Below are 23,488 nucleotides of genomic sequence, written 5' to 3'. Positions count from 1 at the left end.
AAACTAAAGTAGATACTATAAATGTGATGAGTAATATATCAAAACATCTTTATTCTATTAAATGAATAAAATATGCTTAGAATAAAAAAATAATATCCTTAAATAGAAAAATATGTTTAGAGCTTAAAAAAACTACAGTTGAAGAAGTCAGAAAACATAGTTTTAATTCTGACATGGCATACAGATGTTTGGTTGTTACATTTGTATAGGATATTGTTTAGCATGACTTTGGCTGCAAATAATAGAAAACAACTAAAAGGTTAAAACAGATTTAAGGTTCCTGGTTTAATACCTTGATGGTGTCATTAGGAGCCCAGCCTCTTCTCATATTTCTGTTTTGCTTTCCCCAAAAACGTTTTTCTCCCCTGAGCCTTGTCCCTACATGGTCTTGAGTTGGTTGCAGTAGTGTAAGCATCACACTAACAATGTTAAGGCGTATCAACAGAGAACACTGTTTTAAAAGCAGTGAGATCTTCCCTGAAAGCCACCCACGATGTTTTCCTCTACATCTCTTTGACTGGAATTGTGTTGTGTCAACTTTCATAAGCCAGTCTTTTTATGGAGGAAAATACAGACAGATTTGTAGTGAAACAAGCTCTCAGAGAGCAGTGAGCATCTTTTTGAACATCGCCCAACCCAATCACTGACATACACTAGTTTTCATAGATATTTGTTAAATTAATAAATAAATATTCCTTTTAAATTTAATATTATAATTTTTAATACTTTTTTCTGAAATAGTACATATTCATATTCAAAATAGTTTAACACAGTACTCTCCCTTAGAGCTTTCTGTGATGGGTGAAAATGTTTTATACTGTCCAATACAGTATCTCCTAGCTACAGGTTGTTGATGAGTCCTTGAAATATGTCTAACACAACTGAGAAGCTGAGTTTTTAAAATTTTTCATGAAAATTTAAATTTAAATAGTCATTTGTGACTAGTGGCTATTGTGTTGAACAGCACAGGTTTAACACCCTGATGATCTGGAGGTGGGTCTCCTTGACAACCTCATCCCTCTGGAATAAATCCTTTCCCTAATACACAGTTGTATGTATTCCATGGTGCTTCATACAATGTCCCTATTAGAAATCTTTTCAGGGTTGACTATTTCCTTTTCCAGACCTTAGTTTATTGGTAGCAGTAAAAAAAGGCATTGTACTCATGGAAGAATTGCAGAAATATGGGAATAAGTAGATATGAGTAACAAAAAGTAGAAAGCATGATAGGTACTGCCAGCATTAAGTGGGGGAAAGAACAACTAACCTAAAAAGCTGATAACTTATTTAATAATAAAATAATTAGAATTGGACTGTGTTTGGATTATTTGTAGAGAATGTCAAAATTCATAAATTGATAGATTAGTAGATGATAAATATTTTAACTAAAATCTGTGGCAAAATATACTAATATTTATCATGTGATGGAATAAACTTCTGTTAAATCAAAAGTGTACCCCTTTTGTAAATGATGCTCAAGAACAGAGATGTTTTCTGGATATGCCAGTTTATATGCAAATAATAATATATTTATATACATGAAAACATTAAAATATTATATAGATAAATAAAATATTAAGTCAGGTGTGATAATAGGAAAAGACTAAAAGTAGTCTCTTGAGCTTTTCTTACCTAAATCAAACATTATCTATCTTATCATTAAGGGTAATTTATAATTTACCCTTATTAAGTTTAATTTATCTTCCTTCTCAATTTTGAATCATGCAGCAAAGTCATTTGTGTCAAAGAACTAATTAAATGTTCTTTTCCAAATGAACCAGGATATACTGCCAGGAAAAAAATAAAGGAAAATTAGTGAGTTGCTTGTTTTTCTATATAATTGTGAAGAGATCAATTTTTAAAACCTATAAAGAGTAAACCTTTAGAAGTACCTGGAGTTATTATACTTTATTTTGTCTAAAAAAGTTTTATCCATGTTTATAACATTTTATATATTGTGATTTGCCTAATTATATTAATGAATTTTAACAGAAAAAAATTCTATGTTTAAAAAAATTAACTTATACGTTTAAAGTTTATATGCTAAATGTAGTTATTCAACTTCAGGAAAAAAAGTAAATATGTTATTTGCTTAAATTAGTATGCTAGTATATAGTGTTTTAGAGGCTTAAATTACTATATGGTTTTTAGAAACCTGGTATCTAAAGTATTTATTTTTTAAAACCTTATGTAGTTAATATCCTGCCCAATGACAGCTAAGTTTCCTTAGTCTAGGACACAGGCTGCTTAAGGTTTGTAACAATATTCTTCTCTCCTAAATAAATAATGTAGCAAATAATCATGACATATTACAGTTAAGGCTAATAGAATCTAGCCTGATTCCCTGCCCCTGACTTTGGAGCCTGGTCTACCACCAGGTGTCATGTTAGCATTTTAATTGAAGCTCAGGATACTTGGTTAAACATTACTAAGCTTGTCCTATTTAATCCACTAAATTTGTATCATGAAAAGGTAATATTATGAGGAGCCAAATTTTTAGATAAAAAGTCTTGACTAATAAGGAAACTTCCTTCTTGTGGGGCTCTTTGTCTACCTGACTGAAATATTTTTACCTTATTGAAATATAAAAGTATATGGGAATATTTCCCCCAAAGGAAATCTGAGAGGCGTTTTTGAACATAAAATGTGTCACAAGACCCCATGTGGGCATTTTTCAGATGCCCAGTCCATTTGTACTAACATGTGATATACTCTGAAAGCTTGCTCATATAGCTTCATAGAAGATAATGGAAGAAAACAAAATGTTAAATCAGAGATCTGTTTGCCAAGGAAACATTGACATAATTAAGTGAAGTGCTGCATACAAAGTATGTTGCAAAACACCATGGGAATGCCAATTGTTGCAATGCTTCAGTAATTCTTAGACAAAATAATCCTTTTGAGGACAAGGCTGGGGTAAAGGATTTAAGTGAAAAGCATATGGTTGCTATAGGCAGCACATTTAAATTTTAAAAGGCAGAAAATATTTTAAAATATGTATGTATTCTGCTTTTAAAATCTAGCATTAAAAGAAAAATATGTGTCAACCTGCTGACAGTGGACATCATGAAGATAGACTCAGCCCCCTAAAACCTGACCTCTGCCTCATTTGAATAGCTTCTCCTCAATAAAAGGGGTCAGCGCATTCTCTCTCTCTCTCTCTCTCTCTCTCTCTCTCTCTCTCTCTCTCTCTCTCTCTCCTTTCCTGTGGACCCTTAAGGTCAGATGAGCCATCACAGCGACCCCAATGAAAAAGGGGAAAAATATGAGAATTGCAAAGATTGTGGATTAGTGCTGAAGTTCTAATCATCCTATTGAAAGAGTGTAAATAGGTGAATTCAAGTAGACTTAGAGATAATAAGAATAATTTTCTTCATACCACTTAGAAATTTAAATCTTTAAGTTAAAATTTATCCTGGGGATAGAACACATTTTTCCCACTGGTTTTGGCATGCAATAGTGTAAAGTTGACTTTAAAGTTCATAATTACCTCTGGTGCAACTATTTACTGTTTCTAGTAGATTAAAAAAAAAAAAAGATGGAGGGTAATTTGTTTCCTTCACAATTTTTTGCCTCTCTAAACATCTCTATTTAGCCAAGCCACCCATTCTTAGAAAAAAGATTAGAATTTGATTACTTTTTCTTAAACAGTAAAACTTGATGAATTTAAACATAGAAAACCAAATCCTTTTAAAAATTAATATGCTTAATTCATTATTTCATCAGGGATGCAAACATGTAGATATTTGAAAATTAAAGTCATTCTTTGGGCTTAATTGATATACACAAAGAATTTATACATCAGGTAAAATGTACCTTTTTCCAGGGGTGATGTGTTTTGCTATGAGCCATAGTAACAGATGATAGGCCTATGTGCTTAACTGTCCCAAAGATTTCCACTGTGATACTGTTTGCCTCTTCGTGGATTACAAAACCACACATGGCCTCTTTTGTTTCCTCAGGTCTTTGCTTGGCAGTTCTTTTCCACATCTTCTGTGCCAGGTACTCCATGTTTGCAGTTAAACTTCTGACTCACATGATGGCAGCCAGCTTAGGTACACAGGTAGGAGAGCTCTGGCATGTCTGATTTATATGAGGTGTATGTTTCTTCTGTAATCCTTGGAGTGACTAAATACAGTGAATCTCAACTGAATTGAAATAAGCTCATTTATTTTTGCAGTACAAGAGAATGAGGAAGGAGAGCAATATAAGGAAATGAGAAATTAAGGCCTAGAATCTATATTTTGTGAACTTCCCTCAAAGAGAAGTATCTTGATGTCACCTACAAGAAAATGACAAACATCTTATTGTCAACCAATATATTGATAACTTATATATGTTAATGTGAACATATGTTGTTTAATCTGGTGAAATAAAACATAACTCTGTTATAAATTCTTCACCTAGAGGGTGTTAAGATGATATGTACTGGGTCTAGGGGGTATAACTCAGCAGTAGACCATACTTGCCATGTACATGGTTCTAGCTTTAATCCCTAGCACCATAAATAAATAAACAAGATGATATACACTTTAAAACATCGGCATAAATAAATATTGTTTCATTTGACCTAAGAGAATACAGTTTGAAAAAAACAAACTCATTTGAAAAATTGTTCCATTTCTCAAATTATTCATTTTTGTGCAATTTAAAGCATCAGATTGAAAGCACAGTTGAAGACAGAGAAGGCAGATCAAAGGATGAAATTAAATTCCTTTTCTATCCTTGAGTTACAGTGTAGGAAGTATACGTACATGTAAATAACTATAATTTAGTGTGATGTGGGAACACAGCTATTTGCAAACTACTCTGTGAATATCATGGATAAGGACTTAATCCATTCTGTGAAGGTCAAGACATCCACACAGGAGATGATATTTGAATTAGACTCAAATGAGTAACCGACTCATTCACACAGTTTACTGATAAGGGGAAAGAAAGGCATAGACATTTATAAAGACAAAGGGAAATAAACATAATCATTTGTATGAATCTAGCAGGTAAGAATATGCTATGTAACTCTATTACTAAGAGAACTATTCAATAGTATATTTATTTATATATCAATACTATTTTATAAAATTAGGAACTCTCCTTGTCTGAATGGAGGACACTTCTAGAAGACAGACAAGGCTATGCTTTTTGACTGGGTGCTGGTTATACACAAGGCATCCAGTTTGGGGAAATGTGTTGTACTATTTACTTACAATTTGCTTACTGATTTTTAGAATGCTAAAGTGTACTTTATTGAACTCTGAACAGAGCCTGAAATTTGAAATGGAAAGTTATCTGGTACGTTGGCATTCTGTTGCCTTTTTGGATCCAATGACCTATTAATTTCATAACTTCATATTTCAGAGAACAATCAGGTGCTAGATTTCAAGTAGAGGGTCCAAGATTGTGTTTTTTAACATACCTGTGAACTACAGAAGATATCAGCTAGGGGGCTTGCATTGAATTTGACAAGGCTATTTATATTACCTCAGTAGCCTGTCTTAGCTCTCTGATCTTGCCTTTCTTCTTGGATGTAGGATCTTAGAAAATCCGCCTTCCATAATTAGAGTTTACTTGGCCTGAATTCACCACCCATTTTGGTGATGTTTTGGCAGCAGAATTTGTACAAGACTTAATTATAGCACTGCAGTATTATAGAAAATTCTTCGGTATTCTAGCAGACAAATTTGCTCATGTCTAGGGATGTGAAAGACCAGAGTTTATGTGTTGAGGCATTGCCTTCCGATTCACATTGTACTTAGAACTGATTTTAGAGAAAATAATTAGTTGAATGCAGATTTTGAGCATATTTTTAGAATAGACAAAGCAATGTGACATGAAAAAAATCATATAATGTATGACTAGTGTTATGAAATAATTAAAAAATAATTTTCCTATTTTGTTTCTGGGAAACATTGGTATGTGATTGATAGAAAGTATTGTTTTCTTAGCATGCTTTACTTATCTCCTCTGATTTTTAAAAATACCCTCAAAGTTAAAAAGAATAATTATCTCCCTTAAAATATTTTTTATCTAAGGCTTTTAAAAAAAAATTTACACCCTCCAAAATACGAAATGAAGTTGATTGCACGAACTAGGCTCCACTTTTTCTAATGTTAAAGTTGTTCACAACTCCAGTTATAGTATCTTTCCAACAAAAATGTATAGTTTCAGCCTTAGAACTCTCATTTGGAACCCTCCATCAGAGTTATGTCAATATCCTTAGAGTTTAAATTTACTGTACAGAAGTATTCAAAAATACAGACTTGGTCTGTCGTTCTTGGTAAAAATCTTATGATGCTGACTTCAAATGTCAGAGTTGCACCTATACTCTGTGGACAGGTCTGACAAGATAATTTGGCTTCAAATATTTAATTGAATTGACTATTGAATGTGAGGCCATCCTACTTGATACTTAGACCTTCATTTTTTCTCAGCACCCTCTTGGAACAAAGAAGTTATGGGCAGGGGGGTGGGGGGCTTCAGATGTTCTCTCATTGTTTTTCTGTACCTGTTGCAGGTACAGTGGTGCTTCATTGCTTGGTCTGTGTCAGTGCTGTGGGGTGCCAAGCAGAGGCCTAACTTGCACAATTCCCTTTCCTCTCCACAGTGGCAGTGGCTGTAACATTCTTGGCTAGGTCAGATGCTTTTACACAGTTTTTAAAACATTCTTAAGTGAACTTGTCTATGTTTAACAAACAGCCATTTGGGGGATCCATAGCTACCTTCATAAATTGTTTTCCACAGATGAAGCACAATGAAATAGAGCAACTTGAGTTTTTACCCAAGTACCACCTGTTAATAAACAGTTTCCATCAACAAGATGGACTTTTTGGTATCCCCTATTACAGTAGTGTGGTAAAATGGTTCCAAACCTTCCAATTCATTGTCATTATTTTATCAGAGTTGTCTTTAGGTTTAGGCTTAGAATCTTCCTCTCACCGAAAATCACACTGAATTGAGTAATTCCTTCCAACTCTTTTTGACACCGTGAGAGCATGCTTGCTCTGGTTGGTGCATAAGAGGTGGTTGGGGGCAGATAAGTCAGAAAAAGACGTGTTTTCTGTGTTCAGTACAACTTGGGGCTCACCAGCTACCAATGGCTTCCTTTGTCTTGCAGTAAAAACTGAAAGTGGAATTAACAAAATGAACACAGTCCTGTTGCTCACTGCTATATGAGTGTTAAAGACCTATCATATTGCTATCTGGGCTACTCAGTCTCTGTCCATTTCTGTGAATGTGCATTGCTCAGTGTACAAAGTTCAAATGTTACTCTTTTTTAATCACTCCCTTACTTGGAGTTCTTAGTGACAGCTCAATAACATCCCTGGGATGTTATTGAAAACTTGGTTTGAACAGCTGTAGCCATTTAGAGTTTTCCATATTTAAAGTCCCAGAGAGAGACATTTATCTCTTTTTAATTCATGGCTTCATACCTGCTTGTTAAATGAATGCATCACCTGATATGTTCATTTTGACTTCCACATCTTTAAAGATGGTTCCAGTTCCTAAGGAACCTTCAGCTCTGCCCAAAATGCAAACCTAGTGTTTCTTACTATGCCCAGCCCAGAAGTCATTTTAAGTTAACAAACAGTCATTAATGAAAGTATGTTCTAGATTCTGTCTTAAAGACAAGGACTGCCTGGCTGCCTAAGACCTCAACAGCTCACTGAAGAATGCCTCTTCTGCCAGGAAGAGGAGCCACCATCTTCCTCCAATGGGAGAGGCACAAATGAAGAAATGGCCAAAATCCACAGCAGCACACTGGAGAGATCAATTAGTGTCTCTGGACATTATAGAGCTTAACAATGGAAGAAACACTTGTATAACATTTTTAAGTTCTTCTTATTTAATATTTCCCAATTTATAAGCAAAAGTTTTGATAATAATTGCTACTTATTGGGCTTCTACTTGGTACCAGTCACTATGATTAAGGTTTTTCATAAATTAATATTTAAATTTACCTCATAGCATTTTTTACTGTAAATTTCAGTGACATGATTTTATAACAAAATACCATTCAAGTATATAACATGTGGTCATTATTTGAATTGCTTCACTTAATCACAAAATACTACTCAAAAGCCGAAAACCAAGGTGATGTGTTTTCTCCATTTGTGTTCTTCATCCACCTCCACATTTCTGTACCAGACCCAGGCTATGTGGTTAATACACACCTCTGGATCAATGGCATCCAGGTGATCTTTAAGGACACATGATGGAGTTTCTCTTCCAATAAAAATACTATAAATAAGTTATCATCATCATGAAAATTTTAACTACAACTGATTTTTTTAAAAGTAAAATCATGAACACTGCACACCTGTTGTAAAAAAAAAAATGCCTGCCCTAAAAAAAGGACAGGAAAAAACCCTACTTCTAAATAAAATACAAAAATAGGGCTGGGGATGTGGTTCAGTGGTTGAGTGCCCCTGAGTTCAAACCCCAGTACCCCCCCCAAAAAAAATTCTTTAGCCCAGTAAAAAACCTGGCATGAATAGGATGATCTGGCAATGAAGACCTGAGACTAAAGCACTAGCACAAAACAGAGACATATAGGGATAGGGAACACAGATATGATGCATTCCACAACTGAAGTTCCACACTGTGAGCTGGAATGTCAGATAAAAGATTAAGAACTCTTAATACTTTCTAACTCATGTTATAATGATCAAATCATGAATGATCAGTAGTTATCTTTAGAAAGCAGGGAAACAATCTATACATAGCAAGTCACATACATGACACATTAAAAAGTGTATAGCTTTTGAAAATTGATATCATTCATAGAGTGTTTTAAAGGAGAATATAATATTTAATTTTAAAAAATGATAAACACTTATTAGAAAAAACATGGAAACATTTATAAAACTAAATACAAATTTATGCCAAGTAATTTTACTCTATCAAAAAGGTCAATAAGATCATTAAAAATGATGCAGTGTAGAGGAAAGAGATTTAAGGTATTTGAATTTTGTAAGAAATTGATCCCCTTTCACACTTTGATGGATAATGTGGACATTGTTAACATTTTTATTGAATGCTAGGATATATGAACAAAACAGATCAGAGGATCCCTGAGTCTGAAAGCTTTAATCATATATAATCTTATCTATTTTTCTACAACTATGTTTCAAAATATTAGGAAGATAAACTAAATAGGTATATATATATATATATATATATATATATATATATATATATATATATATATATTCCTGTGATTTTCTGATGCCAAACTTCAGATCCCACTGAATTTATCATCACTAACTGAAAGCAAACTCCAAATGTTGGGACAAGTTGTATTTCCAAATGATCAAATCTATGAAAAGCATAATCCTTCCACTCTCTTTGGAAAATTTCTGTCTTTATGAAAGGCTGGGAAGGAGCTCTTAGTATGGACATAACTGCAGTCAATGGACTGTACTCAAAAGAATTCTCTTGAGAGCTGGGCAACTTAGAAAGTCAGATCCAGTCAAATCAAAAGATTTATTGAGGCAGACATTGGACCATGGACAGCAGAAAGAAGTGTCTCTGTGTTCACAGAGGCAATAAAACACCTGAAATAAGCAATGCAGGACTTTAGACTGCAGTGTGGCTATGTATCTTGCCATTCACTTTCTTCCCTCCTCCTTTATCTCATGCCCTTTTTCATCATACCATCTGTACTTCTAAAATACCATCCCTCCTTCAGGACTTATTTCAGTTGCCACGCCATGCTTACTACACACTGGATTTTCTCTTCCTTCCAATAAACCACCATCCTATAAAATAAATGAGACTTAATGTCAAATCAGCAGCAAGGAAATCAACCACCCAAATGACTGATGATCATGGGCAGTGTGTTCCTTCTCAAAATTGAAACATTGTCCCACTGCAACAACAATAGCACTAGAAATTTCCCCTGAAAAACACTGAGAGTGAAGAAACATGCATGGAAAAAGGTCAGTTCATTTGTTTTTTCAAGAAGCAAATAAATTTTAAAGAATTGTACTTTCATGAATTAAAAACTTTCAAAGCTTGAAGGCATTAACAAGAGAATCCTAAGGAAAGCCCTCATATTTCTCCTGAAAATAAGAACATCTCATTTGCTCAAAATCACCAATTGCTTCTAAGACACATAGCATGGCCCAAGAGAGATGACATTTTTTTGCACAATATTATAGGTAATTCATACAGATGTTGTTCCTTAATCCAGACACTAAAAAGTGGCTGTCCACCAGAGAGGTCTGAAACTTGGGAATCTTGTATCACATTCAATGTATTTTTTAATTAAAATATATTTTATGTATCATATATTATGCACACAAACTCAACTACAAAGTGATATTCAAACATTAGTAAAAGTCCTCCTAAAAATAAATTTTATGCCACTCTTAAAAACACAGAGGCTCTAGCAACAGAGAGTTTGCATTCCTTCTTGGATTTTTAAAGACAGGCTCAAGGATGGTGTTTATCATAGACCTGGACCAGGACAGGAGTGAAGAAGAAGGGGTGGAGAGTGGTTGGCCAGTGGGTACAAAGCCACAGCCAGACAGAGAAAAAAGGCCTTGTTTTCTATTAAACTGCTGAATGACCAGCATTTCTAAAACTGCAGGTTATAATTCAAAACTGCTAGAAGAGAGGCTTTTGAGGAATTTCAACACAAAGAAATGAAACACGTTGGACTAGGGCTGTACCTCAGTAATAAAGCAAGTGCCTTGCATATGTGAAGTGCTGGGTTTGATCCTCAGCACCACATTAAAAATAAATAAAGACATTTGTGTGTTCATCTACTATATATATATATATATATATATATATATATATTTAAGGAAATGAAACATATTTGAAATGAACATCTCACCAAATATCCTCAATTGATCATGATGCAGTGTATAAATGCACTGTACCCCATAAAGATGCATAATTGTAACCTGAAAATTTAAAAAAATTAAGTAAATGAATAAAAAAAGACTCCGATTTGGCAATGTGTAGCCTTCAAAAGGGCATATACTACCTATCTAACCAGAGTCCTCTCCAAGGGGGTAATGTGCCCTTAAGTGTCCCACTGCCCTGCTGCTCCAGGCAAGTGACTTTTAGAACTTCTATTTCAACCCCTAAATGTAGATACATTTTTGCAAACCTTTAGAAAACATTTAGCTAATGTAGCATACATTATAGTCTAGAAAATGCCACTTCATTTCAAATCAAGAAATAGTGGCATTGAATCTATATAATTTTTAATTCAGAAATGAATCTTTGGTGAGAAATTAAAATTCTATCAAAAAGGAAAAACTGGGAGTGTGTTGTGGCTCAGTGAGAGAGTGCTTGCTTCACACATGTGAGACATTGTGTTCAATTCTCAGCACAACATAAAAATAAATAAAGTAAAATATTGTGTCCATATAAAACTAAAAAAAATATTTTTTAAAAAGGAAAACCTATTTGTTAGATCTGGTTATCCTCTGACAAATAGTTATAACAAAATCTGTAGCCTATATTATTTTTTCTTCATCATGTTCATTTGTATAGAGTCTGAAATTTGCTCTATTTTTCCAATTGTCTGCGGTTAAGAGGGAAACCTATGGAACTTAGAATTAATAAATTAATTCTGTGTTGATGTCTAAAAATTAAATTAGGAATATCTGAAATAGATGTCTTTAAATACTGAATTATTTCTAATTTGAAATTCCATTCAAAAGGTGTACACATATTTAGAATAAATAAATAAAGTGATATTTTAGTATTCCCCTCCCCAGGAAGAAAGAGGGTAAAGCATATTCATATATTTCTCTAATCTTTAAATTAAGTTTTTTAAAAAAAGTTTCAAGTGTGCTTAATACAAAACTTTTATTATAACAATTGATCTTTCTCTAAATCTTAACCAATTCCATTCATTAATTTTCCCAACTTGCACTTTTTCCCCATGGTAATTTTCCATAACAAAGATTTTTGTAAGTCTCCTTTTCATTCTAGAATCCCTTTCACCTATCAAGCCCATTTGAATTGTTATCCAACTTTATTGGGAAAAACTTTCATCATCACTATTTACATTTATGTTCAATCTCACAATAACCAGCATACAAAAAGCATCTAAATTAGACCTACAACATAATTACTTTTCAACTAGTAATGTAAGCTTATTTCAATATGGAAACCCCCTCAAAAATACAATGCCTTGAAGCTCCACAGTCATTAATTATAAAAAATAGAAATAAAAAAACAATATATATATATATATATATATATATATATATTCATTGAATGGAGATGAACTATGCAAAGAAAACCTATAGACAGGCTATTTAATGTTAGAAGCATGGGATGGGAACCACTTGTGTTGGAACACACACTGAAGGGGAAGACATGTTCCATATGCATGTGTATCTTGCAATATTGGCTTCCATAACAAGAGGGTGCATCCCATATCAAATCTATCCTATGGTATTTGAAACAAAAAGAATTCATTTTTTTTTTTAATTTTGTGGCCACAACAATTCTGTCCACATGTACATATTTGTTCTAGATTCCTCATTCTCTCTTTGGAAAAGTACTTACAGATGCATGATCTTTCTCTAAAGCAAATACATAGGCAATATTTCAAACATACGAAATAGTCATAAATGGTTCACAGAATATAATGATCTCACAATATATAATTACTTGGTCTACATAATTATGAACCACACTTTCTTTCTTTTCAAATAGTAACCCAGAAAAAAAGGCTAAAATGGGGCATAGGTTATTTGTCTTTTTGGAATTCAGAAGCCAAGGGAGAAATAAAGGTCTATGTCAGAGAAATGCAAATCAAAACCACCCTAAGATACCATCTCACTCCAGTAAGATTGGCAGCCACTATGAAGTCAAACAACAACAAGTGCTGGCGAGGATGTGGAGAAAAGGGTACTCTTGTACATTGCTGGTGGGACTGCAAATTGGTGCGGCCAATTTGGAAAGCAGTATGGAGATTCCTGGGAAAGCTGGGAATGGAACCACCATTTGACCCTGCTATTGCCCTTCTCGGACTATTCCCTGAAGACCTTAAAAGAGCATGCTACAGGGATGCTGCCACATCGATGTTCATAGCAGCACAATTCACAATAGCTAGACTGTGGAACCAACCCAGATGCCCTTCAATAGATGAATGGATAAAAAAATGTGGCATCTATACACAATGGAGTACTATGCAGCAATAAAAAATGAAAATCATAGAATTTGCAGGGAAATGGATGGCACTAGAGCAGATTATGCTTAGTGAAGCTAGTCAATCCCTAAAAAACAAATACCAAATGTCTTCTTTGATATAATGAGAGCAACTATGAACAGAGCAAGGAGGAAGAGCAGGAAGAAAAGACTAACATTAAACAGAGTCATGAGATGGGAGGGAAAGGAAGAGTAAAGGGAAATTGCATGGAAATGAAGGGAGACCCTCATTGTTATACAAAATTACATATAAGAGGTTGTGAGGGGAATAGGAAAATAAACAAGGAGAGTAATTAATTACAGTAGATGGGGTAGAGAGAGAAGATGGGAGGGGAGGGAAGGGGGGATAGTAGGGGATAGGAAAGGTAGCAGAATACAACAATTACTAATTGGGCATTATGTAAAATTGTGGATGTGTAACCGACGTGATTCTGCAATCTGCATTTGGGGTAAAATTGGGAGTTCATAACCCACTTCAATCTAATGTATGAAATATGATATGTCAAGAGCTTTGTAATGTTGTGAACAACCAATAAAAAAAAAAGAAACGAGGCTGGTTTGGTGAGATCTCTGTCGTGATTTGCATTAAGAATGCAAAGTGCTAGTTCCTTGCCAGTCATTGCCCCCTAGGGAGAATTTTTGACTGTCTGTATTTAAAAACTATAAAATTATGACTAGAAAAAAGATTCAGCATGGCCTATGTACCTACCTGAAAGTGCACTTTGGTTTCATGTTATTGTTTTATGTGTTCTGTCATCTGTTAATTTGCGTGTTAGTCTGTTTATGATGACTGACTTGATAAAAGCAAAACAAAAATAAAAAAAATCCATTCTAATGACTGGCAAAAAAAAAAATAAAGGTCTATGCAAAGCACACTGTGAAATAGTCAGTCTGCTTAACAACACAGTTGCTCTGACACATACATTTTTCTCCCAAGGATACCCATCCATTCACACTGCAAACATGATCAGCAGCATGATGTAGGCAGCACATATCCTCATGAATTTCCAACAGGTTCATACATTTGCATACTTGTATGCAAATGAAGGTTTGCTTGCCTGGCATCTGTTCATTTGGGTGCAATCAATGCCCAAAGTCCTGCTTTCTCTTCACTTCCAATCTGCATGCAGCAAGTGGCACTCATGCACAAGCACACAGATCAAGATCACAACTTCAACATGCACCTAGCCAAGTAGACAAGAAGAATCTACTGCTCCAGTCAATTTTCCCCCTCCAAACCTCCACCCTTTAAAAACAACCAGAAATCAGCCTTACTGTAAGGAGTTTGTGACTGCAGAGGGTTCCAGAGAGGAGATCAAGTCCAATGCAGAAGCCACAGCTAATCAAGTATAGACTGGCTGGGTGGGTCAAAAAGCGTAACAACACTGAACCTTTATCTGCATTACTCTAAGAGCCACATTTCCCTCTTCCATCCCTAAAATGTAATTCAAACAAGCAGCTCCTCCAGGAGGTTGACTGGGGGCTTTCCTAAAGAACATAAAAAATCAAACAAGGACCCCAACTGGCACTCTGCATACAACTATGGACATGCACACAAACACATGTACACAGCTTATGAACTTCACCAAACCTGATGCTTTTTGCCTTGGATCCCACATGGGACAGAGAGAAAATCTAAGCAAAAGTTTGCTGTGTGAGGTAATCTCATCTACAGCCTGGCCACCTCTTGCCTTATTCATGTCCCATTACAGATATATCTCATTGTTTGTCACCTCTGAATTTCCCACCCTCAGTTGGGGAGCTTCAATCCCACAGCATAAGGCTTTCTTGAGGCTCAAGCCCTACCCCAAGCCTCAAATTAACAGAACAGCCATTTTTGTACCATCTGCAGTTACTTCTTTTAATTCCTATAGAAAAAAAATATTTCTTACTAGCACAGAAAGTTTTCCTCCTTTAATAAGGAGATAAGCCAAGAAATAGGTCACCTGCTACCACCACCTGCTTCTGAGAGCTGGGTGGTGAGAGCAGTCCTGACCTGGCAGTTTAGCTCCAGGTGGCCTTCCCATGCCAGTTCTCTAAGCTTCCTCAAAATGCCAGGGTTATCAGGTCTACCACATCTTGGTCTTCTGCCTCTTGGCATTAATCAGGAAGCCACTGTCCTTAGGCTCTTGAGTCCCTTGTGAGGTGTCACGCTTCCATGCCTGCTGGAATCTTTGTGGAACAAGGAACTGTATGGGAACAGGTATGGCTCTGACTTGCCCCTTGGTGGGTGCCCCTGCCTACAAGAGTGCTCAGCACATGTGCAGCTGTGGCTTCCTCCAGGCAGCAGCCCAGGCACCTGCACAAATAGCAGTGATCTGTGCTGGGAAGAGCCATTCCCCCCTATGCCCCTGGTTCCCCTGCATGTTCTTGCCATTTCTGGTCAGGCCTCCTCCCACCCATTCCTTTTAGCTTTTCCCCTTCTCCTTTTTGTTTTCTTTATTTTGTATTCCCTTTTCCAAAAACAAACCAAAGACACTCCAAGTGGTAAGAAATCTTCCTCTCCCTGTTAGCTGCAGGCTAACACCCAAACCCCATCCATCTGGTTCCATATTTCTTGTTTGTCTCAAGGATGAAAAATCATCCCCCTACCCCATTTGGTGCAACAGAAACCCACATCTCACCCCTGCCAGGTCTGCCTGAAGGCAGAAGATGACCCCCTTAGCAACTACTGCATGATCCACTGTATTCCAACCAGATAACCCATTTGATTTTGGCTATAAAAACTCTCCTGGCAGACCCCTCCCCTCTCTCTCACTCTCCCCTCTCCTCTTATCTTCTCTCTCTCTCACACACACACACACTTTGCTCTCTCTTTCACCCCCACTCTCTCTCTTTTCCAGCTCTTTCTTTTTTCTTTTCCTACCCTGTGAATCTGACACTGCCACAATACAGACCTCTTGGTTTCTCTGAGTGTTCTGGTCACTTTCTTTTCACTCCCTGTGATGGTGGTCATAACTACCACAGACCTGCTCCTCTTTCCCTCCTTCTCCTAGTACTCTAGTAACTCACAAGTTGTCTGATTTGCAAGCCAAACCTGCCTACCTTCTGTGCATGCCCAGCTGCCCTGCTAGCACCTGCATTGCCAGTCTCCATGGGCCTGCTAGGCTCTGTTTTCTGCCGAGAAGGGGGAGGTGAAAGCCATCCGAGATCAAGACCCCAGGAGCAGGGCTCCTGGAGCAGAGTCCCCAGGGATATAGAAAGCCACCAGAGACATAGGATGCTCACCCAGGGCGGCAGCCTTAGGTTCAGAATGAAGCTTCAAGGCGCCTGGAGAGGCCTGGCCCAGTAGCCCAGGGCAGATAACGAGGGGACAGGGAGGGACTCACTGTTGCTTCCAGAAAGCCGGATCTAATGCTGATCCCAGAGTTGCCGAGAAGAATGCTCTTCTGGGTCACAGACACACTCTCTAGAGGGGTGAAGGCACCCAGGTGGAGCTAAAAGTGGTGCAAACAGGCAAGTGTGCAGTGGAGTTCATCCAATGGTGCTCCCATGTCACCAGATGAAATGGTGCAAAAGAGGTAGCAGCCACTTATCTGGCCTCGCAGCATCAGGAGGATTCACTGTTGCCCAAGACTTCAGTGCATGCGGTCCATGAGATACCTTCCTGCCCAGCGGGGACCTTTCTTCCACCAAAGGGCACTGCGCACCCGGGGACCCTGGAGCTGTGTGACACCTAGCAGGGTGTCACAATGTGTGTGTGTGTGTGTGTGTGTGTGTGTGTAAACTGAATCAGAGGAACTTTTATCTTTTGCCAGATGTTAACAAGAATGAAAAAGAGAAGAATAATGAAATCTATACTGAATTTAAATATATATAGCAAATTTAAAATCGAAAAGCAATAAGTATGAAATCAAATAAATTAGGAAAGAATATTTAGTATGCAAAACTGAAATAAAAATAAATGTGATATTTATTCACCACTGAATAATTAAAGAGTCAAAAGAATAAAAAAAACAAAATTCAAAAAGCTGAATAAATATTAAAGTTCAAATTATTAAGAAATAATATTCAAAGTTATAAACTAAAATCTTTAGAGCATTAGAGGAAATGAAAAATTTTGGATATAAGTAACACAATTAGAAAAAAGAAAACTCAGATTGAACAAAAGAGAAAGATAAGGAGAAGGGAAAATTCCAGGAATAAATTAGGGGAATCATAATCAATAAAGAATTGAAGAGTAAAAGAGGGCACCTGTCCCTGAAAATGTTGTCATTTTCAATGTCAAATAAAACTCCAATTTAATTTGTGATGCAAATGTGGCCATTTCCCATACTTGTAAAGATAAACATTATCAAAAATGTTACAATAAATTCATGCCAATTTTTATCACTTTCGCATACTTATTTTCATTTTATTCCATTTTCCATTACTAGTATTATACCCTTATGTTGCAAGGCTGTACAGTGTGTGACTACTTTTATCCTTTCTTTTATAAGTTGAATATTAAAATTGCCATATTTAAAATTAACACTTCAAATGTTTTACTTATTTTACAAATTATAAATGTTGGGGCTGGGATTGTGGCTCAGTGGTAGAGCAGTTGCCTAGCACATGTAAGGCACTGGGTTTAATCCTCAACACCACATAAAAAATAAATAAATAAAATAAAGGTATTGTATTCATCTAAAACTAATTTTTTTTAAAAAATGATAAATATTTATTGGAACTAACTTAGATAATGCATTGGGTTATAAAGAAACTAAAAATGTATATGTAATTCCACTAACTAGAGACAGAGATAAAATAGTACATTTGGATTAGAATCCTCTTTTTCTAAATTTTAAAGTTGACATACAATTCAACAAAGGAGGCAGTGCTCAAGTGTACAATTCAAGAATTTTTGTGTATTCATAACATGCAATCACACCACTATCAATTTTAGAATATTTTCAATCACAACAAAAAGAAACCCCATACCCACTGGTAATCACTCCCCATTGCCTGCCATCTTCAAAATGTGATTCAAGCAACCATCTACTTTCTGTCTGTGGAATTATCTATTTTGGACATTTTTAAAACTTGTTCTAATTAGTTATATATGACAGTAGAATAATTATAGGATAATACCGTCTCTCTCATTCCATGGTCCTACCCAACCCCAAGCCCCTCCCCTCTTCTCTCTCCCCTCTGCCAAATCTAAAGTTCCTTCATTCTTCCCTACCCACCTCCATAATGGATCTGTATCTGCTTATCAAAGGAAACATTTCACCTTTGTTTTTTTTTTTTTTTTTTTTTTTGATTTGGCTTATTTTGCTTAGCATGATATCCTCTAGCTCCATCCACTTACCTGCAAAAGTCATAATTTAATTTTTCTTTAATATCCTGGACATTTTAATAAATAGAATCATAATATGTAATCTCTTGTAAAAAGCTTCTTATACTTAGCATATTTTTGATGTTCATTCATGTTGTAGTATGAATTAATACTTGATTTCTTTTTATAGCTTAATAATATTCTATTGTATGCACAGGCCATATTTTGTGTATCCATTCATCAGCTGATGGACATTGAAATTTTTTTTCACTTTTAAAAAAATATGGATCATTATTTTATTTATTTGTATGTGGTGCTGAAAATCACGCCCAGTGCTTCAAATATGCTAGGCAAGTGCTCTATCACGGAGCTACAACCCCAACCCCACTTTTTGATAATTATATATAAAGTTGTATATATTTTTGTACACATTTTTCCATGGGCATATCTTTTTTTCAGTTTTTTTTTTGACGTGTATGCAAGAGTAGTATTTTGGGGTCTTGAGATCTGGATCAATAATTCACCATTTTACATTGCTACCAGCAAAGTATACAGTCTAACTTCTTCACATTTTTTTTGCAATAATTGTGTTTTCTTTCTTTTTAGTATAGCAATTCTAGAGGAGACTATGCTGTCTGGTATTTTCTGTAGTTTTAATTTGCATTTATCTAACGGTTAGTGAGCATTTTTTCATGTGCTCATTGACCATTTGTATAACTTCTTTAGAGAAATGTCTCTTAAAGTTCTTCACCCACTTTTTTGTAGTTTGTTTTTATTGAATTGAAATAGTACTTTTCTGGATAATAGACTCTTACCAGATATATGATTAGCAAATATTTTCTCCCTTTTCATTGGTTATCTTTTCACTATATGAACAAAGTCATTTGATGCCCACCACCCCCTAACCCAAAATGTTTCACTTTTGATAAATTCCAAGTTATCTAGTTTTTTTATCGTTTATATTTTATGAAGATTTCTTTCTTTCTTTTCTCTTGAGAGTTTTAAGGCTTTAATTCTTATATTTATATTTTTAATCTTTTTTAGTTAAAATTTTGTATATGACATGATGTCAAGCGTCCAAATTCCCTCTTTTGCATGGGAATATCTAGTTGTACAGCACCATTTGTTGAAAAGACTCTTCTCCTATTCAATGGCTTCAGTACCCTTGTTGAAATTAATTGAACATAGAGGTGTATTTATTCTGGCCTTCAATTCAATTCATTGATCTATAAATTTATCCTTATGCCTATACAACCGTGTCATGCTTTATAATAAGTTTTGAAATTGAGAAGTATGACTTTCACCTTTAACCACTCCTTTGTAAACTTTCACTTCAAAAACTTTTAAGTACTCACATTCTCATGTCAACAAATGTTATAACACCAATTTAAATAAAAATGAAAATCCCACATGGTGAGTTTTGTTACCATAAAATGCAATTATCATTATACAATAAATTATATAAAGTGTGAGACATAATAACAGTTAGTAATACATTAAATTTATAGAAACATATAGACCAATATACCCCATCAATAAAGAAAGAAATCAAATTTTTCCTCAAGTGTACACAAAACATTCTTTAGGAAAGATTATGTGTTATGTCCCAAAAATATTGTAAATATTTAAGAACTTTGACACTGTATATAATGTATGTTTTTTGACTACAGTTGAATGAAACCAGAAACTAATAAAGGAATGAAAATGGAAAAATTTATAAGTAGAAATTTATAAGTAGAAATTAAACAACATACTCCTGAACAACAAATGTAGCAAATAAGAAATCAGAATGTGTAGTAGAATGTATGTTGAGAGAAATGAAAATCAAAACCCAACTCAGAAACTTAAGAGAGGTAGCAAAACCAGGAAGTTTATAGAAAATTTTGTCAGAACAAGTAAATTCAGTAAATTTACAAAAAGAAGAGAGAACATACACAGCCAATCTAATATTACTATTATCATTTTGTGCAGTGCTAATGATAGACCCTAGAGCCTCACATATTTGGACAAACACTCTATACTGAGCAACATACCAGGAAAATAAGCACAAAGTCATTCATATACAAAATACAATTGAGCACAAATAAATAAAATGGAGAATTATAAAATAATAGAGAAAAATTCAACAACCAGTGAGAGGTTTTTTTCTTTCTTAGAAAGGTAAGCAAAACTAATAAAACTTAACTTATATTAAAATAAAAGAGACAAAGAGAATACTCAAATGAATTAAATCAGAAATGAATGAGAAAACATTCTAATTGATTTCACAGGGGAAAAATCTTGCAGCAGAGATTACTATGAGGTTATGGAAAATTATACAAAAAAACAAAAAACAGATGACCTAAAATGAAATGACAAATTTCTAAAAACATACAACTTTCCAATATTGAAGTATGAAGAAATAGAACATGCCAATAATAGGGAAGGGAAGTAAATAAGAAATGACAACAAGTTAAACAGACAAATCCCAAGACCAGATCAATTCACAGGTAAATTCTCCTAATTTTTTAAATATGCCAATTCTTTTTTAAACTCCTCTGGAAAAGTGAAAATAAGATAACACAAATAATTTTATGAGTACAGTATTATCCTGATTCTAGTGTTAGATAATTGTATTAAAATCAGATAAAATTACAGATTAATATCCCTGATTAAAATAGATGTTAATCTCTCAAAGAATAACAGCAGAAAGTTATCTAATCATACATTAAAGGATTATACAAATGCTGAAACCAATTAACATGATATATCACATTTAAACAAACATATGATTAAGAAAGAATATAAATAGATGTAGAGAAAACATTTACAAAATTTGGCATATTTTCATGGCAAAAAAAATCCCATAATAAACTTAGTAAGTAGGAATTTAATTCAATATAAGCAAATCAATATATGAAAAGTCCACAGCTAATATTATAATCAACAATAAAAAATAAAGCTTTTCTTCCAACATCATGAGCAAGACAAGGGGGCCCACCTTTATCAGTTTTCTCCCATATAATACTGGTAGTATAATTCAGAGAAATAGTGGAAGAAAAGGAATAAAAACATCTGCATTGTAAAGAAGTGAAAATACCTCTGTTTTCATATGACTTAATCTTACATGTAGATTCTTCCTAAAGAATTTAAAAATAATTTTGTCAAAATAAGTGAATCCAGAAAGTTTACAAGATATGAAATCAACAAACAAAATTCAGTTACATTTCATATGCTAACAATAAACCCTAAAAGCAAAAAAAAAATGTCATTTACAATAGCCTCAAAAACAGTAAGATAATTCAGGTTTGACTTAGTTAAAAGGTGAAAATTGTACACTGAAAACTATGAAACATTGATAAAAGAAATTAAAGCAGGCACAAATAAATAAACATCCTGTGATTTTGTGTTAAGCATTGATATGGTTAAAATACCTCTAACACCCAAATTAATTTTAAATTCAATAGTATCCTCCACACAATGCCAATGGCCTTTGCAACAGACATAGCAAAGGCAATATTTATTTTTATACTAATTCATATAAAACTACAAAAGCCAAAATTTTCCAAATGAATTTTGACAATGAATAATGTTTAAGGAGGAATAACAGTTCTTGATTTCAAAATATACTACATAGTTTATTAAAATATTATTTTCCTTGCATAATGACAGACATATGTAACACTGAAACATGGAACTTGGAAATAAAACACACATATATGTCAAGTGAACTTCAGCAAAGTTTCCAAAAAGACACAAAGGGGAAAGGACAATATTTGTAACAAATGCTAATAAGAAAATTGAATATACACTAGTAAAAGAATAAAATTAAATTTTTTCTTACATCATAAAAAAATCACATCAATAGTCACTAAAGACTGAAATATAATGCTTGCCGTGTAGGACACCAAAAATTAACCACTGTAGAAATTAGGAGTTTTTTGTCAGTAACTTTTCTTGGATATAATTTCTGGGTTATAAAACCAAAACCACAGACAATATAAACTAAAATGGAGAAGTGGAACTAAAAAGCTTCTACACAGCAGAAGAAACAATAAAAACAATGAAAATGCAATTACAAAATTAAAGAAAACAACTTCAAACCACATACCCAATAAAGGATTAATATCTAAAATGTATTTTAAATATTTTAAATCTTTAAGAACCACATCCACACAATAAAAACATGGGCCAAGCTGTCTTTTCTCCATTCCATGTTTTTGGGCCCTTTGCCAAAAATCAAATGAATATGTAAGTGTGGGTTGTCTCTGTATCTTTTATTCTAGTCTGATTTCTGTGTACACTTTTTGTGATTACCATGCTTTTTATTGTTGTTTTTTTGTCTCTTCAGTGCAATTTGAAATGAGTATTGGGATTCCTCCAGCATATTTTTTTGCTTAAGATTTTTAGACTATTCTTGAGGATAACTTCAATTTAGATTGCCTGAGTTTCACTGTTCTCATCCTTCCATAGACTAGCTTGCCCAGGCTTGCAGTATTCTACAGGTGAGGGTGAGAATTAAAGCATGGGATGACTTGGCACAAACTTAGAACTGATTCAACATTCAGTTCCTTGAATTTTGTGATTAAAAACCTTGTCACCAGAGCAGGTGGACTGGTTATTTTCACCACAAGTCACATTATTTGACAGACATACAAGAGAACTCAAAGTTTGTTGAAAGGATAACATAAATAAAGAACTTAATTACTAAGTGGTGACATGGTTTCTTTCACTTAGCAAAATGGTCTTCCAAATTCATTCATATAATTGTAAATGACAGGGAACCTCAGCAGTCATGGCCAACCAAGCGATCACGTCACCACTACCAGGTCCCTGGATCGGTGCCTGCAACTTTCCCACTGCCAAGTTTGGCTCCAGTTATTCAGTGCCTAGTGCTGCTTTGGCCAGAACTGCAGCCCTCCCACGAGTTGAAGCCAGGAGGGTTCTGAGTGCTCTCTTGGCTTCAAACAGCAAAAGGTGAGCATCAATCCCAACCGCTACCACCAGGGGACTCCAAGCTGCCTCCTGCACTCTGGCAGACAGGGATCTTGGCCCCTCGCACCGTCGCCTGGG

The sequence above is a fragment of the Ictidomys tridecemlineatus genome, unplaced genomic scaffold, assembly GCF_052094955.1.
Source record: "Ictidomys tridecemlineatus isolate mIctTri1 unplaced genomic scaffold, mIctTri1.hap1 Scaffold_113, whole genome shotgun sequence".
NCBI lineage: Eukaryota > Metazoa > Chordata > Mammalia > Rodentia > Sciuridae > Ictidomys > Ictidomys tridecemlineatus.
This window is presented reverse-complemented; position numbering follows the sequence as displayed.